The sequence below is a fragment of the Ambystoma mexicanum genome, chromosome 2p, assembly GCF_040938575.1.
Source record: "Ambystoma mexicanum isolate Mex_15411 chromosome 2p, UKY_AmexF1_1, whole genome shotgun sequence".
Classification (NCBI taxonomy): Eukaryota; Metazoa; Chordata; class Amphibia; order Caudata; family Ambystomatidae; genus Ambystoma; species Ambystoma mexicanum.
The window spans coordinates 183,243,692-183,261,346 of NC_090923.1; positions in this window are offsets into that span (position 1 = coordinate 183,243,692).

A 17,655-nucleotide genomic window follows, 5' to 3' on the forward strand; every position below is an offset into this window, starting at 1 on the left:
AATTCAATTGCTTTTCTTAACTGCAACACTGAAATTAGGCTTTCTTGTTTTGTTCAGTACTGCTTATATGCGTAGTGGAAACATCCATCCTTTATTTGTCCATATGTTTCTATATATCGAAAAGACAATGAGGAGAAGGGGAACCGCACTCTCCGCGGGCCAAATGGAGAACCAATGTGGATAAAAATAGCACAGCTCACAGCAAAGGAGTGGTCATAAATTTAATGATAAATACAAAAAAGATACAGATAAAGAGACACGACCGGAAAGGCAGCAGCAACAACAGAGGCAGGATGCCCGTAGGCACGACCCGCACACAACACGTTTCACGCTTAACTGAGCGCTTGGTCACGTGAAGGAAAGAAGGACCAGAGCACACTAATGACTGAACAATGTAGTCCTTTTTCTATGTCAGTGGAACCGGGTAAGTGCATGGGGAAATGGAAAAGGTGGCAGCCATGTTGGAATGTAGGCAGCAATAGCCAGAAATGTTTCTATATATGTATATGTTGGCGCTTGCCGCGGTCTAACTATTCAAAAGCATTTGGCTAGCTTCATGATTGCTTTACTGCTTGCGTTTTCTTGCATCTGTACACGTTTAAACTATCTAAGTATCTTCATCAGGTCTGTGGCCTAAGTCTCTTCATCTTGATACCAAGATGTGATGTCACTTATCCTTGGTACTTCTTTGTGTTTTATAAATCGTCTCTGCCTCTCTGGTCTGGTTATCTTTCTATATGGGTGTCGATTCAACTTTGTATGACGTTACCATTCATCTTTGCAATTTAGTTTCTCTGCTTCTCCAGGAATCTCATTCAAATGGCCATCATATTGTCTTGTATGCAGGTATGGTTTCCTCAATGGGTACTCTACCTCCCATATTCTCTTAGGTATAGGTATTCTTACGGGTGCTGCATAGAGTCCACGCTCTTCTCTTTGCTGGTTTAATTGTTTAGTATACGTCACATACTTTGGTTAATATTTTTCAGGTAATGTAGGTGGGGCAGTTGGAGTGGGGGTACTTGGCTCCTCCTCTACACTCCCCCCTCTGGGCAATTTATCGACCACTCTCACATCATCTTTTACATCTAGACATCCTGGTCTGAAGAAATGCTTCTTAGGGATCCATATTTTTATGACTCCCTTCAAGCATCCTGCTGATTTCACATGCTCATCCTTGTTCCATTTCATGAGAATGCACTGTCCACTTGGACTGCAATAGATCCATCTTCCCACATACTTCTTATGGTCCTTTGGATACAGGAGCTTTGTTCCCTCAGGTGCTTGAATACTGGCTTTTACAAAGTTTCTGATTTCTTCATCAGCCAGATCTTTAGGCTTTCTTCCTGGTTCAACATCAATCATGATTTTCATCCCTATGGCTTTCTATGCTGTCTTCTTGCACTGTGGGATTATTATCTTGATCACAAAGAATCCAAGCATCACTGATAATAACAAAGCTCCAAGAAATTTGAACATGTCTGCCATCCATTGTGGAACCCACAACAAGAGTGAACCAAACCAGCTGTCATCAGCAATGTCTTCTACCTCTTCTATCATCTGGCTATGGAGTTTCATCAGCATGCCTATGGCGTCTGTCAAGGTTCCATTCTCGTCATCATGACAAGGTACAAATGTACCACATGATTCTCCAATTGTGGCACAAACACCTCCATTCATAGCTGTGATCATGTCCAAGATGTATCTTTTCTGAGAGTCATCAGTCGTATGGCTCTCACTTCTTCTCTGATTGCACTGAATCCCTTTATGGTAGTATTAATCATCTGCATCAGTTCCCATCTGGTGATCTGATGCCACTCGGTATTTGCTCCAACTTGGATCCTTGGCATGAAGATCAACGTGAACACTGAAGGAGTCTGGCTGAACAGTCTGTGTTTATATGGAATAGCATCAAAGACTTCTATTGATTTGGCAGAGAAGTAGTTCTCTCTTTTTATTCGATTTATCAGCTCCATAGATCTCTTCTTCCTCAGATGAGCATCTGCTTTCGAGAAACTATTAAAGGATAGTTCCGGGACTTTTTTTTTATTGTCCCTACGGTTCGGCCATGTGTTTTTAAGCATAACTCGGTAGATCGTAGAAAACTTTCCTATGGACCTTACCCGACTTTTCGTCCATTATCGCACTCGAAATCAGCCGCCATTTTCTGATAATCCTATCATTTCCCCCCATCGACCTGGCTCACCTGCTTTTGCGGCACTAAATCAAATCCCCCGCCCCTGAAACAGACTTTATCAAAACATTCATATTCCCCGCCTCTATCCGTGACGTGACTGTGCTGCGTAGGCAAACGCGCCCAGGCGTCTTCTACGCGACTCCACACACAACCCGGAAATCAACACAGATTAGCTCACAACACAGCGCGCCACAATTCGGAATATGAAACTGTACTTTTAAATCAAACCGCAAGATTGTAAATTTGGTAAAGTACATTTATTTGACATCAAATGTTTTGAGAATATTCAGCGATTTTCATTTTTATTTGCTCACGTTCCAAAAAGTTCGTTTTGAGTCACGCGATGTTCCTTTGCTGTACACAGGGTCTTATATCATCTCACAATACAGCGCCACAATTCGGAATATGAAACTGTACTTTTAAATCAAACGGCAAGATTGTACATTTGGCAAAGTACATTTATTGGACATCAAATGTTTAGAGAATATTCAGCGATTTGCATTTTTCTTTGCTCTCGATCCAAAATAGTTCGTCTTGAGGCAAGCGATGTTCGTGTGCAGTACACAGGGTGTTGGTTTACGATAAAATAAGCTCTTCGGTCGCACTGATAATCGCATGGCTGTTCCAACAACGAGGCACTAGGCCACCACAACGGTCTGTATGTTGCATCTAGCCGTTAGTACCGCGTAAGGGCATACTTGTACTTGGCGATCGTCCCATAAAATGGTCAGGGTGGTAACGTTGTTCACGCGGAGAAGCAACTGGCGGTTAAAAAAGCCATCCGCCGGTGTCTGGTACTCGTGACACATACAAGGTCGATCACCATTCCCCGCGATTGTAGTTCTTGCAATGATGCTACAAAGCCAACTTTCTCCATGGCCACTGAGGATGTACTTTGTGACACCTGCACGACCACCGAACTCACAATTTTCTTACTTTCCATGTCCTGAAAGTGGTAGGTGCAGTACTTGGCTGAAAATCCTGGGCTGTCGCACTGTCCATCACCGGCTAGCCTGAACCGTTTGCCCGCGAATGTACTATCAATAGACATTTTTTCCATTCTCCAAGCTTCGCTAATGGCTGGAAATAGATAATCGGTTTGGTATTTGTAGAACTGAGTTTTCGCAATGAAATGGATTCCCACAAACTGAAAGAAAGACTCTAACTTTTTAAAACTTGAACCACTAAAAAGTGCAGCCGCTGCACAAAGTAGGTTGCCTGCTGGCAGTTGCCCCAGCATGGGTTGTGCAGACCATGAGAAAGGATGATATTTTGTACAGGTGGCATGTATTTTAAGGTTAGTGCCTCGAATTGCACGAGTCACATTAATCAATGGCTCCCCACATACTTCCCCACAAACCGAATGCCCACATTTCATCCGAATAATAATATCAATCAAACAACTATCGAATACAATGAATTTGGCCTCTTTCCTTATACTGTCACTCTGCATCCCAGCTGGTTCGGCCTGTAACGTTGAGGACATGTCACTCACATGAAAGGTAGAATCTCTGATATCGTCTTCCGCTATGTTCAGTGATATTGATGGTGTTTCATTGTCGTCCACTTCATTCTCTTCCATTGCACCATCTGTTCCTTCTCCGGCGCTGGGTGAATAAAACAATTTCTTCAACTTTCTCGCGGTCTTAGTTTTTGCGGGTGTGGATTCTGTGAATTGATCTCCGACTGCATCCGAACTACCAGGAGGACATTCACTATCGATGGCTGGATGTGGTATAGCTCCGTTGTCAATCACTTCATATTCTTCCCATTGGCACGATGCATCTCCAGTCTCAAGTCCCTGCCAAAAGGTTTGACAAGCAACATCTCTCGTTCGCTTCACTGTCTGTGTAGATCTAGTTCGTACACCCACTCGCAACTAGAGGACAGATTGGAAAAGGGATGTTCAGTTTAAACACAATTTACAGTATTGAACTATTAACAGTGAGAAACAACATAATATAGTGACCAGGACACTAACCTTCTTTTGCTTTCTTTTCTTTGAAACTTTCTTGCCTCGAACTTCAACATCGGGACGCTGTTGCTCCGACTCGTGTGTGCATGTCTCCACTTCCTCTTGCGCTGCAACGACTATATTTTCATGATAAGCACATCCATCACGCACTGACGCTCCATCGACTCCCTGAAACATAGAACTTTCATTAGTATGTATAATAATATTGAAAACACAAAATGTACTTGGGGACCAATACCCACGTACATCTGAATAGCAAAACACGAATGAACGCTTTGTGTAGAACATTCAAACAACAATTATTCACGCATTGTTGATCTAGTTAGATGGAACTGTCAAGATCCATACCTCGGGCTCCCCATAGACTTCCATTGATGATATTATTGAAGATGATGCTTCAGTAACTCCCTGAAACGCAGTAATTGCATTAGTATGGTTTTCTATTTTGTTAAAAAGAACATACACTTTGTGCAGGCGTCAACGGCTCATCTAAATAGACCTGCACAAATGATCAGTTGTCTAAAATAAATAATGGATATCTAAATATGATTCGATTTGCTCGATCGTTGGAAGTGTCACCACCCAGAAATCTGCATCAACTACTAGGGGTGATGTTCTTGTAGAAGAAGCTCCGTCATCTCCCTGAAACATAGTACTTGCGTTAATAAAGAAGGAAGTGTAGCGGATGTAATCACGTCATATGATCTCGCTTGATCGAACTGTCAGTATCCATACCTCGAAATGCATAAGAACATCAAGGGACGATGTAACTGCGGTGCACACTTCTGCAAGCTGTTGCGCCGACCCGTAACTGCATGCTCCCCCTTCTTCTTGGAATAATGCTCCATCGACTCCCTGAAACATAGGACTTTCATTAGTAATGAACACAATATTGAAAAAAGAAGACACATAGGAGGGCGACGACAGAAGGACATATCAATGGCTAAAAACGAAAGAAACATTGTGTGTAACAATCATGCTACAAGAATGCAAGATCTGATGATCTCCATCGATGGAACTGTCCGGAAACATACCTCGAGCATCTGAGTGACATCAACGGTTGTCGTCAATACGTTGGACTCCTCAGCATCTCCCTGAAAGACAGTACTTGCATTATTTTGGATAACAATAATTATAACTGAAAACAAAGACTAGAGGACGAGTACAAGGGTGTACCATTAGGTAAAATAATTACACGATAAATTAAAACTATTGATTTACATGCCTAAAACAAGTCAGTGGCAGAATAGCCAAGTAAGATTACCCGATAGGCGCTTGAAGTGGCTGATGACTGCAATAACGACACGGATGGAGAATCTTCCGCCTTCATAGTGAGTGGATACATAAATGGGGAAATTATTGTTAGCTAATGCTACACACTACCGCAAGGCCGAGAGATAAATACGTAAACTTGACTCACCAGTGGAGGGATGTGGACGAATAGAGTGGGAATAGCGGTTGAGAGCAATTTTCGCCTCGCTCGCGGTGTGTTCTTCTTTATTAGCAATGATGTGGAGTACATGTCTGAGCTAAAGTGCCTGCTGCAGATGCGGTATCGATCACCCCTCTTGTCCGCAAAGACTTCTAGGACTCTACTTTCAAGCTCAGACGGTGGATATCCGCAATATCGGACCCATTCTCTTATCTGATCTATTGTCTTAGGGAAAACATGCATTATAGTACCTTCAGATTTATTATGGGTCTTCGAAGGGCAACCGCCAATGGAACAGGCAGGCATTGTGGAAAGTTCTGAAAAGTAAAGATCAACAATTCTCTATGAATACGAATGTGTTAAAAAATTAAATGACACATAAAAGGTTCAATGCAAGGTTCGTTTTGGTTCTTGGAACTATACACGTTATTCACATGCGGATAAGTATTTGAATAACTTTAAAAAAATAGAAAAATAATTTGACTAAACTCAGAACATGTGACTAGTTCCTTGCATGTACTGTCTTGAACGAAAAGAAATTGGACGCAAAATGATTATGGTACATGGCCTTACCTTGACGAACAAACAGTTAGATTCCGGGATCAGAGTAGTTTCTTGTCGTAGAACAGGGAGCAGTTCACAGGTTGCAAACTGACGAGTTTCCTCGAAGTGGTCACGGAAGTTCACAGAGACGAAGAGCAGATAACCAGCACCTTCACGGGTTGACTAGCAAAGCGCAAAGAAGTTCTCATTAGAAATATGAAGTGGGTTATAAAGAATTCGAAACAGGGGTGTGTTTGTGAATGAATGACGTGTATATGTCGTGGCATTATGCGGTTTGCAGGGGGCCGTCCAGCGTGAGGGGGATGCTTGGCAGGAGACACGGGGTCTGGAGGTAGACATGGGAACAACAACCCATGCTCTATAGACCACTTTGAAGTGTACATGGTCTTTGGCACCTCTTGGCCTTTATCGCTCCCTGACAGCTCCACTTGCCAGCACAAGTACCCCGGTGCGAACTGCCTTTGATAGGGCGGGGGGTGGATTGGGGCGGTGGTCGTGCAGACAAGACACAGGAAGAATCGTGAATGGAGACACACTTATGTGGATTGCAGGGGGCCGTCCAGCGTGAGGGGGATGCTTGGCAGGAGACGCGGGGTCTGGAGGTAGACATGGGAACAACAACCCATGCGCTATAGAGCAATTTGAAGTGTACATGGTCTTTGGCACCTCTTGGCCTTTATCGCTCCCCGACAGCTCCACTTGCCAACACAAGTACCCCGGTGCGAACTGCCTTTGATAGGGCGGGGGGGGTGGATTGGGGCGGTGGTCGTGCAGACAAAACTTGTTTGCCGCAGGGCCTCACCAAGGAGAGGCCATCTAACTGCATGTAAGAGGCAGGCTGCAGGATCTAGTACATGGAAGGCAGGGGGGTGAGTTTATAAATACCTCACCCTCCCAGGAGAATATATGGGTGCAGTTCACCCTGGAGACCCTGGATGCCTAGGCAGTTAGTCAGCAGCAGGCTGGCCTGTGGTGGCAAGGCGGCACGGGCCAGAGGGGGTCATCTCTGTACCCGGTGCCCAAAAGGATGATTTATTATGATCAACCATATTGATTATTTACCTATAACCATGTTTTGTATCAATAAAATCCAACAGCCTTTTATTGCCAACGCTTGAACAAAGTGGTGTGGTAAGTATTTTTGGGGGAGGAGGCAAGGCCGGGAGGCTTGATGCCAACCCGCAAAATAACATATGTATGTCTGCTGCATATGGGTTCAACGGTTATGTGGATTGAAGGTGGGCGGCCAGCGTGAGGGAGGATGCTGGCCGGAGACATGTGGTGTGACAAGACAAGGCACAGGAAGACTATTCAATGGAGACACACTAGATTCATTTAAAAAATCAAAACAACCATTGTTAAAATATATGTTGGGTTTTATTTTAGATCTTAATTTCAATTGAACATAAATAATAAACATTACACATTGTAAAGTTCCGGTTGCAGCACATCCACAGAAAATCCGCGGTATTGTCCACTGTCGCTGGGGAAATGTTGTCTAATGGCAAGTACCGCACAGGCAGGTATTACTCTCCGAACGCGGTGTCCGAGCCTCCCGTGAAGCCACCAAGTGAAGCAACGATAGGCCACCAGCCTGTACCACCTGTGAAAATGAAAGATGCAAACTGTATTAAAATGACAAAACTTTCTTATCACTGTCGATTCAGGTAAAAAATGTCATTCTGCTTTGAAAAAAATTCTATCTAGAAAATGCACAATATGGAACCAATTTACATGCGTTCGAATGATATGTAGATGTAATTTTATATGTGGGAGACGACCATGAAATAGTAGTGGCATCACTGACATCACAACCAGAGTATACTTACTCGTTACTCGGATTACGCGGACGAACAGTGCCGCGAAGTTCGTGCATAAGCACCATCATCATCCTCAACACGGTCCGTGAGAGGCAGGCTTCCCTGAACTCTGGCAGCTCGGTGATGCATTGCGGACTTGGCTCGCCTTCCGAAATGTAGGCCAAGCACCCGGAATTTTCACGGCAGCAGCAGTTCTCCTCCTCAGTTGGCATTAGCTCGCACCGATTGCACGTGCACCAGGTGGAGACGCCGTCCATGCGACATGGTCCAGGCTCTTCATCCGTTGACTGGTCCTCCCAACTGCCGTCCGAATCCCCATCGTTTTCGCGTGCTTGCCTTTCCAGTAGTTCTTCCTCGGTGTACTCGGGCTCGTACATATACGGCATTATTGTAGCCATTGTGTGGTAAAGAAAGTAAAATAATTTACAGAGATGGTACAGGTGTTCACAAGGCCTAGAAGCGGCGAAGGTAGCTGACCAGAGCACAGAAACGAGTCACAGAATACTCAAAGTAACACAGAGAGAGTAATGGAATCGAAAATCTGCTGCTGTGTGTTGTGAAACGGTGTGTTTATACTTATTGAGGAAAGAGGCGTCCTGCCATTTCCATGGCGACACTTCATTAGCTGAGGCGCAGCGATTGTTGACACCAAACGTGCTTTGGCGTTGGGAAATGGGCGGTACGCGTCTGCTGATGTCAGGCTCAGGGGCGGGGGATTTGATTTAGTGCCGCAAAAGCAGGTGAGCCAGGTCGATGGGGGGAAATGATAGGATTATCAGAAAGTTTTCTACGATCTACCGAGTTATGCTTAAAAACACATGGCCGAACCGTAGGGACAATAAAAAAAAAGTCCCGGAACTATCCTTTAATGTTCAGGTCACCTTCAGGACTCACCAATGCAGGAACATGGACATTCACCAATGTGCAGATTCCTCACCAATCTTTAGGCAGTCTGATGAATGCCTTGGATCCACAAGCAAAATAATGATCCATGATTACTGCTGTTCCAATATGCATTCCTGGTGCATCTAAGATTCACCCACAGTTCTGATTCTTCCCCATTTTTCTTGTACCATTGTTTCTGAAGCACAATTTAGAACTCTCCATTGGTACTATCTGCAGGGGTGCTCCTCTGTCTTTGAGCCATGTCAGCAGTTTAGCAAGTTTTGGCCATAATGGTTTACACAACATTTGTGAATTCTCGATTGTTGGTTGGTATTGACCCATTATTACCCATTCTCTGCAGATTACTACTCGTTCTTCCCAGCCATCTGGTGATAGAACAGTTCCCCAAATCTGCATCTGGCCTCTGTTTTTCCATCTACGGATGTCTTCTGTAGATTGTCCTGGAACTTTCCGTTTTTTATTTAATTCTCTTCTTATTCCAGTTCCTTTTACTCCAGGTTTCTCATATATGATCACAAGATTCTTTGTCTTGGCATTTTTTCTTGTCTCTATATCTTGAACATAGTCATTTTCATTTGGATCTGTCCATTCAGTTGCCCATTTAAGAGAGGCTGTTCGACCCATAAACTGGCCTCTTGTACTACAGAAAGCTAGGTGCATTACGCAGTGGCTGTTATCGATATCAATAGCTATGAAGATCTTCGACTTCCATGCTGTATGGGAGGAGCGCACATACGAAGCATTCTTCATCTGATGTTCTCCTTCCAACTTCTTTCATGTGTTGGTACCATATGTTGTTTCCCAAGTGTGCTGTGCTGTCCAGATAATCTTTCAGTTCATAATTATCTTCTTGGGTGCATCTTTTGGTTCTCAAACTCTTCATGTAGTTTTCTATGACTACATCTCTAAATGTATCAACATAGCTCCTTCTGGCTGGTTTGCTTGCAGGAACATCCATCCGGGTTCCCTGTGTAGAAGAAAGTTGAGCAAGTCTTTCTCTATCCATCTGTCTTTTTCTAGCAGCAGCTAATGACGGTCATAAAAATTCTGCTATAATCTCTATGCGTATCTTTTCTTTGGGACTTGTGCTTAGGCCTCTTGTCACTGGCCCAGGTATGTCTGCATGCATTATCGGTGTAGGCCCAACCTTTATTAACCCCTTACTTTGCCTGATCTTGGGACAGGAATAACTATGTAGGGCAGTGGTCTTCAAACTTTTTGACCCTGACCCCCCCTAAGAAAAATGTCTCCGGCCTAGGCCCCCCTGATAAACATGGACTCCAAAATTGTACTAATTTGCGAACGGTTATCACACGCTGGAGTAGAATGGTGCCCCTAATGAAGGAGTGAATGCTAAACACCAAGTTGTTTCAAGATCATGGCTTGCAATGATTCAAATCAGATTAGAGGACACATATTTGTGAACAAAGCATTCAGATTATTTTGCTATAATGCAGAGGAATCGACTAAAAATAGTGTTGGATATTTATTTCACACAAACAAAAACACCCAATATTGCTGTCCTGTAGTAACATTTGCTATGCAAGTGCTGTAACAATTTGTTTCTCAAGTACAACAACATACTGTCAATGCTGTCACTTGCAAGTTGGACAGTGGCATACTGGAGAACTAGTGTGAAGGGTGGGCCTGCCTTTCACCAGCCAGCCTGTCAATATTGGGTTCTATTTTTGCAATGGCCAACCGCAGGCTTTATTCCACCTCCAGCTTTGACCGATATTTCGTCTTTAGGGCTGCAAGGGCGGAGAACCCAATCTCGCACAGGTATGAGTTGCTGAAAGGTAACAGTACATTGACTGCACATTTCGATAAAGTTGGAAACGCTGCAGACACATGTTGCCAAAATGCACCCAAAGACAATTTTCTGAATCGGCTTTCTAGTAGGCGGTCACTTTGGAGCTCCATTAGTTCCTCCTGGAGCTGTATTGGGAGATGGGCTCCTACGTCAGCTAGGAAAGGCTGAGCCACCCAGTCATTCATTTTGCAATTGTCATCGGGAAAGTACTTTTCGAGGTTCTGAGAGCATTTAAATGGTTTCCAATTACTTCAGAAACACATGAAAGATCATACTCTGTCTCCTCCAAAGCTCCAACTTCTTCTTGAATGCTGATATTTTTGCATTCATGCCAAATTATGTGGTTTCTGTGCCTTGCAGGGAGAGGTTTAGAAAATTTAGCTTTTCGAAGATGTCGCCAAGGTAAGCTAACAGTACAAGCCAGCGTGAATCACACAGACTCTCTGCTTTTGTCTGGTCTAAATCCAGGAGAAAGTGTCTCACTTCGTTTCTGAGTTTATAGATGCGATTTAAAACCTTTCCCCCGGATAGCCACCTGACCTCTGTGTGAAACAGCAAAGCATCATGGTCAGCTCCCATTTCTGCACATAAGGTGGCAAACAGACAGGCTCTTGTGGGGTGCATCTTAATAAACTGTACGATCTTTACAACAGAAGTCAAAACCTGTGTCAGTTCATGCCCCATATTGCACACAGCCAAAGTTTTTCGGTGTATCATGCAGTGTGTCGACACAATATGTGGAGTTACTGCCAATACTTTTGCTTTTAGCCCAGCTCTAGCACCACACATTGAAGGAGCACCATCCGTGCAAATAGCAACACACGCCTCCCACTTTAGGCAGTTGGAACTTAAGAAGTTGTTTAAAATTTCAAAGAGTTCAGGTGCAGTTGCTCTGCCCTTAATTGACTTACAAAACAAGAAGTCCTCCAAGATCTCCTTTCCATGGCAGTACCTCACATAGGCAATCAAGTGAGCTTCTTTTGATATGTCAGTGGCCTCATCCAACGGTAGGGCCAAGTGGCTGTCTTTCAAGAGCGATATCAATTCTGTACTGATATCAGAGGATAGGTCAGCAATACGGCGGCAAATTGTTGTGTCTGAAATAGGGATACTTTTGCATTTCTCTGCTGCACTTTCACCAAGTATAACCCGGTTGACAGCGAGAATGGTTGGGAGAATCACTTTCTCAGCATTTGTAAAAGGCTTCTTGTTTTTGCTAAGAAAGTACGCAATGTGGTAAGATGCTTTCAAAGCATTTGCAGGTACAGATGCCACACTTTTAACATTTTAACATTCTCCTTTTGCTTTTTCATGCCCTGCAACTGCCGTACAAAGAAATCCTGGTCTTTTTAGCTAAATCGGCATGTTTGGTTTTCAAATGCCGCCTTCATTTTGTTGGCTTCAGGCTGTCATTTGATAAAGTAGCACCACAAATCACACACTGCGGCTTCACTTCCCCAGCAACTGTGATGCATGTGAACCCAAAGTCCAAATAAGAGTCATTATATTTCTGTGTTTTTGCATTTCTTTTGTCTGTTCCCACCTCTCCTTCCGCTTTACGTTTCAGATCCCTACCATCTTTGGGCACTAGAAAACTATCCATCGAGAAAAGGAGCCTGAACTTGCCGAAACATTGCAAACAGTTTGAAAAAATTAAAAATCCACCCCAAAAAAAGCATTAAAATTGCAAACACCACATGCAAAGAGATAGACTGAGCCATGTGAAAAGGTTGGGGTTGGTGGGTAAAAATGCAAAAAAGGGTCAGAAATATGGGGTGGGGAAAAAAGGAGAGGAGATTTAAAAAAAAGCTAAAATTCAACAAAAAACTTGGGAGTGGGGGAGGGAAGCCCCACGCAAAAATAGGTCAGAAACACTGGTTGGATTAAAATACCTTGGTACAAGTCTCAGACGGCCTCCTATTCAGATCATGCAGGCCTAGCTCTAATTTCTTTTTGAAGTGTGGTCCCGGACTAGGTTGCAGGCGCAACCTTGCACAGGGTTGATATAAAACATCAGCATATGTACTCATCCAATGGCACAAAGGGAAAATAAATCCTTACCTGCGTGACTGGGGCAAGTGCTTCACTGGGTTTTTCTTGCTGGAACACAGGTGGTTTGGTTGATAGACTGACGCTTGGAGCAATGCTGCTGCAATGAAAACAGAACAGTTAGTCAAGGTTACATGGAGCAATGCTGCTGCAATGAAAACAGAACAGTTAGTCAAGGATATATGGGTCTGCCTGAGACTTCAAATTAGAATTAGTTGAGCAGGAGCTAAACCCAGCTCTTGGGTAAAATGTATCAGAGAAAGGTACAGCCCCAGAAATAGATAGGGTTGAAATCCCTGATTCAAATCCATGACCCTCATGGCACTGACACCCCTGTCCCCCAGACGCCCTTCCTACATACTCTCAAATGGCCCTGGCACCTACCAGGGAAATACGAAGATCGGATGACGGGCAGGAAAGATCCGTCAAAGTATGGGAAGGCGAAGGTCTTCTGGCGCAAGTGCTGCAGGTCTGGGGAGAGGATAGAAGGTGTTGGGGCAGAGGTGGAGAGGCATAACTGTTAAAGACAGGCTTTCAACATGTTGAGTACACTATTGTTCCCCAAGTGGGCGTCTTACATTTAACAAAAAATAAATAATTTTCCCAACTCGAAAGTGCTGCTTAAACTTGCATTCACTGGTTTGCCTTGAAGCATGATTTTTTTTTGCAAACCTGCAAATAAAATCATAAGAAATGACATCACGGATTACTGCTACACACACAGCTGAGTTCTAGGTGGGGCACTCTTCACACAGAGCCAGTCGCAGCTATTGTATTATGTCTACTATCTTTCAAGGAGGCCACAAAACATGCTATTGTAACTCTCACCACCTTTAAAATCATTGACTGTGCTCTGCTTCTCGTGCTGGTCTTAGTAGACATGTCTTTTCTTTTTGTAATGTGCGGGCACCGTCAACATGACAATTAAGTGTGTTTTTATTAATGTTGATATCAGCACTCGAAAAAAGGTATTTTATGCGACTGCAGTGACACCGAGATTGAAATGAAGTTGTGCGCGTGCACCAACCTACCACTGACATCTAAAATGGGGCCTTGGCATTGTTGTGCCGTGCTGTCAAGATTTGTATTAAAAAGTGCCTTGACATGGCCGTGTGGTACCGATACCACGACTAATATGGGGCACGTTAAGATTGCCAGTCATTTTGGAAGGCATCACACGCCCCCCCAGGCATGTTGACACGCCCCCCAAGGGGGGCGCCTCCCACAGATTGAAGACCTCTGATGTAGGGTCTAGTAGATGCCATGCTCACCTTTTCCTTTTGCTCAGAAACATATACAGGAGTGTTGGCACCATGTGCTCCTATATAAAATGCAGTTCTCACTGTCAGTGAAAGCAATATGAGTAGAAATACAACGCATGTGTAGATGACACGAAGGTATGTCACTTTGCAATATCTGCTTCTTGGACAATGTGTGCGTCTGTTCTCATGGGGCAACACAACGTTACTTTTGAAATTCCCCATTTCAATCATTTGATGCTAAGGAAGGAAAAACAAATTTTAATGGCTCTGCATTTTAGATTGCTTTCTGGAAGCTGTTGTCTTCATTCAGCATTCGTCCTTGATCAACTATCTGCTTTCTGGATACTTAAGAAATGACTTTATCGTTTTCTCTGGAACCAGGTACAATACCCCGATTCTTTCCACATAGAGTTTTTGTTTGGATCTACTCATGGTGTTACCCAGTGACAACCTTTCTAGGAACATACTTTCGTATTTTGAGTTGTTGTTAAGTTATTATCCGTCACTGGTGGGGAGAACTTGCTGCATTCCAGCTTTCATTCGAGATCCTGACAATGAGAAAATTATAAGAAGATTGCTTATAATCATCACTGAAGAATTATTGAAGTTACCTGAGTACAGTGAAGAAAATACAAATGCCCTTATCAGCCGACGCAGTACATAGACTGGTCATTGTGGTGTTTTTTGTCTAATTGAAGAATACCCGCATCTTGTTGGAAGACACACGGATGTGGTAACCTTTCTGAGAGATCCAAGAAACACTGCAAACTTGAATGTAATCCTGGAAGGTATCATCATCAGGTGAACATCTATTCTGAAAGAAATCACAGAGCAGTGTAGAAACTTTCCTCCGAGGGACAGATCGAGGAAGTGAATAAAAGACAGAACTTTTTGTTCATGCTGACAGGGAAGCAACATGTCATCTGGACTGAAGCAGATTTTAGGCATCGATTGGGAGCTGATATATGAAGCAGAACCCATATAGACTTTCAAAGGTCATTTTTCTTCACAATAAAGGAACATTTGCATCCCGCATTCACCTTTAACCCGTGCCGAGGGAAATGCCTGTGTGCGTCGAGTCACTTACGCGCTAAGGCTAAGGCCCATTTCTTGAATTACACGTTAATCTGGCATATTCTTATTCTTTATCAAGGCTTTAAGTATGACTCAGTCCAAAATCAATAAGCGACTATGGCTTTAAGAATGCAGATCTTCCCTTAACTCTGAAACTGTGAAACTAAGCCACAGTCCAACTAAAGGGTTCTTTACACTTTCCACTTGTCAGGTTATGCATCCTTCTTCTTCGTCATAGATCTCGTCTGCATGTGCTGTGGTTCTTCCTGATGATTGTAGCTTCTTCACGGAGGGGTATAGGCAGAGGGGTTTCTCCGGAGTAGATCTTTATATCTCCCATGAAGATCCAAGCGCGCCTACCCTGCCATTTGACAGCAGATGGCGTTACGTCCTCAACGACAAAAGGACCATTGAACCTGGACTCGTCCACTTTTTTACTTGTGTGGTTACAAACTAGGACCGCATCTCCGGGGTAAAGTTGGGGAAGATGAAATTCCGGGGGTTGGGTTGTTGAAGCATCTCCTTCTGTGTTCTCTACTGTCCTACACCATCAACTCTGCAACTGTCCTGAAATTACAGAAAAACTGGAAGTCATACAGTTCGAATAGTTTTGCAATTCCAATCCTAAAACCTCTGACGTCGGCTGAGCATCACTTTTAACTTGGGATGGAAGCATTAGGGGTGTTTTCATTCGCCTTCCTGTCACGATTTCGTGAGGCGTAAGATGGTGGTCAGAACCTGGTTGGTTCCTTAATGCAAATAATGCCAGTGGTAGGCAATGCAACCACCCTTTCTTCAGAGTAAGCTTCAACTTGGCTATTCTTTCTTTTAGCAGGCCGTTGAGCTTCTCACAGATCCCATTTCCTTGCGGATGATAAGCAGAAGAAAACCTGTGCTTTATACCAAGCAACAAGCTGATCTGCTCGAAAACTGTATTAACAAAATGAGGTCCATTTTCCCATCTCATTACCTCGCACACTCCCCATCTAGGAAACACTTCTCGCTGTAAAAATTTTGGGTGCACAGATAGAGTCTGGGTGTGTGCATGGACCTGCCTATATCCATCTTGAGAAAGGACACACTACAACAAGCAAGTATCTATATCCATTGCATACTTGTATCATGTCGACATAGTCGATATGCAAGAGCTGAAAAGGGCCATTGGGTCTTGGAATGACTCCCCTCACTTTGCACAGTGTATGCCATGTCATGAATTGTTGGCAAAAAATGCAATTTACCATAAAAAATGCAACATGTTCCATTAGGTTTGGCATGAACCAATCCTCAGCAATAGTTACAGCAAGATTCTCCCTAGTTGTATGCGCTGGGTAGTGTAACTGTTCCAGCGCCACCCTTAATAAGGCTATAGGCATCACTGGTTTACCAGTGCTGTCTTGTCACCACAATGCTTCAGAGGGGTTTAAAGAACACCCTCTTGGCTTCCACAAATTCTTTTCCTCTTGCAGTGCCTTTCCTTGGAGCTCTATTATCTGTGTTTTAGGCATATGATTATATCCTTCAATCACAGTCATCATTTCATTCATCCTTTCATTCACATCAAGGGTCTCAATATTCATTATCCCTATATCTGTATTTGCTATGCCCTTGGCTTCAGCGTCTGCTGCTTGATTTCCATGTGAGATAAAACCTGTCCCTTTAGTGTGACCTGCGCATTTAACGACTGCTATTTCCACTGGGAGTTGTAGTGCCTTAACAAGCGTGTCCAATAAGGCTGCATGCTGTACTGGCGTGCCGTCCACTCTGAGGTAGCACCTCCTTTTCCAGCGCACTAATCCTGCTTGCACCGTCGACATCACATAGGCGGAGTCACTGTACACTGTTACTTCCTGGTCTGTGTATTTCTCGATCGCGGGTATCAACACCAATAATTCTTCAGCTTCTGCTGAATAATGAGATGGCAATCGAGTACTAACAAGCACTCGAAATTCTCCCTTTGCCAGATGTTTCACCACAGCGGCATCTGTGCATCTTTGTCCATCATTTTGATCGATTCTCGAAGACCCGTCAATGAAAACAATCTCTCCCCCTGCTAGTGCATTCTCCTTTACTCTAGGGAGCTCATCACAGAACTCTTCATAGTTTGCGCAATCATGCATGGGTTCACTATTTTATATCGAACTATTTCAATCGCTGGATTTGATATGACTACCTCATAGGCAGAAGCCCTTTGAGAAGTCAACGTGCTTATCGTTTTTTCCAAAATGGCAACTAGTGCGTGTTCAACAAATAACGTCATAGAACATCCCATCACTATGCTTGTAGCCTTTTCTATAGTGAACACGGCGGCTGCCAAACTTTGTTCACATGGAAAGTGACCTCTCATTACTGGGTCTAAGATTCTACTGTAATATGCAAGGTGCTTGTACCCCAATGTGGTTGTCTGTGTGAGTACTGCTGTCATAAAAGTACCATCTGTATGCAAGAAGAAAAATAATTCCTCTGCATAATTGGGGATCCCTAGAACTGCGGCTGTGCAGATTGCTTTTTTCGATTCATCAAACCCTTCTTCCATTGCCTTAGTCCACAAGATGTTTTCTTGCGT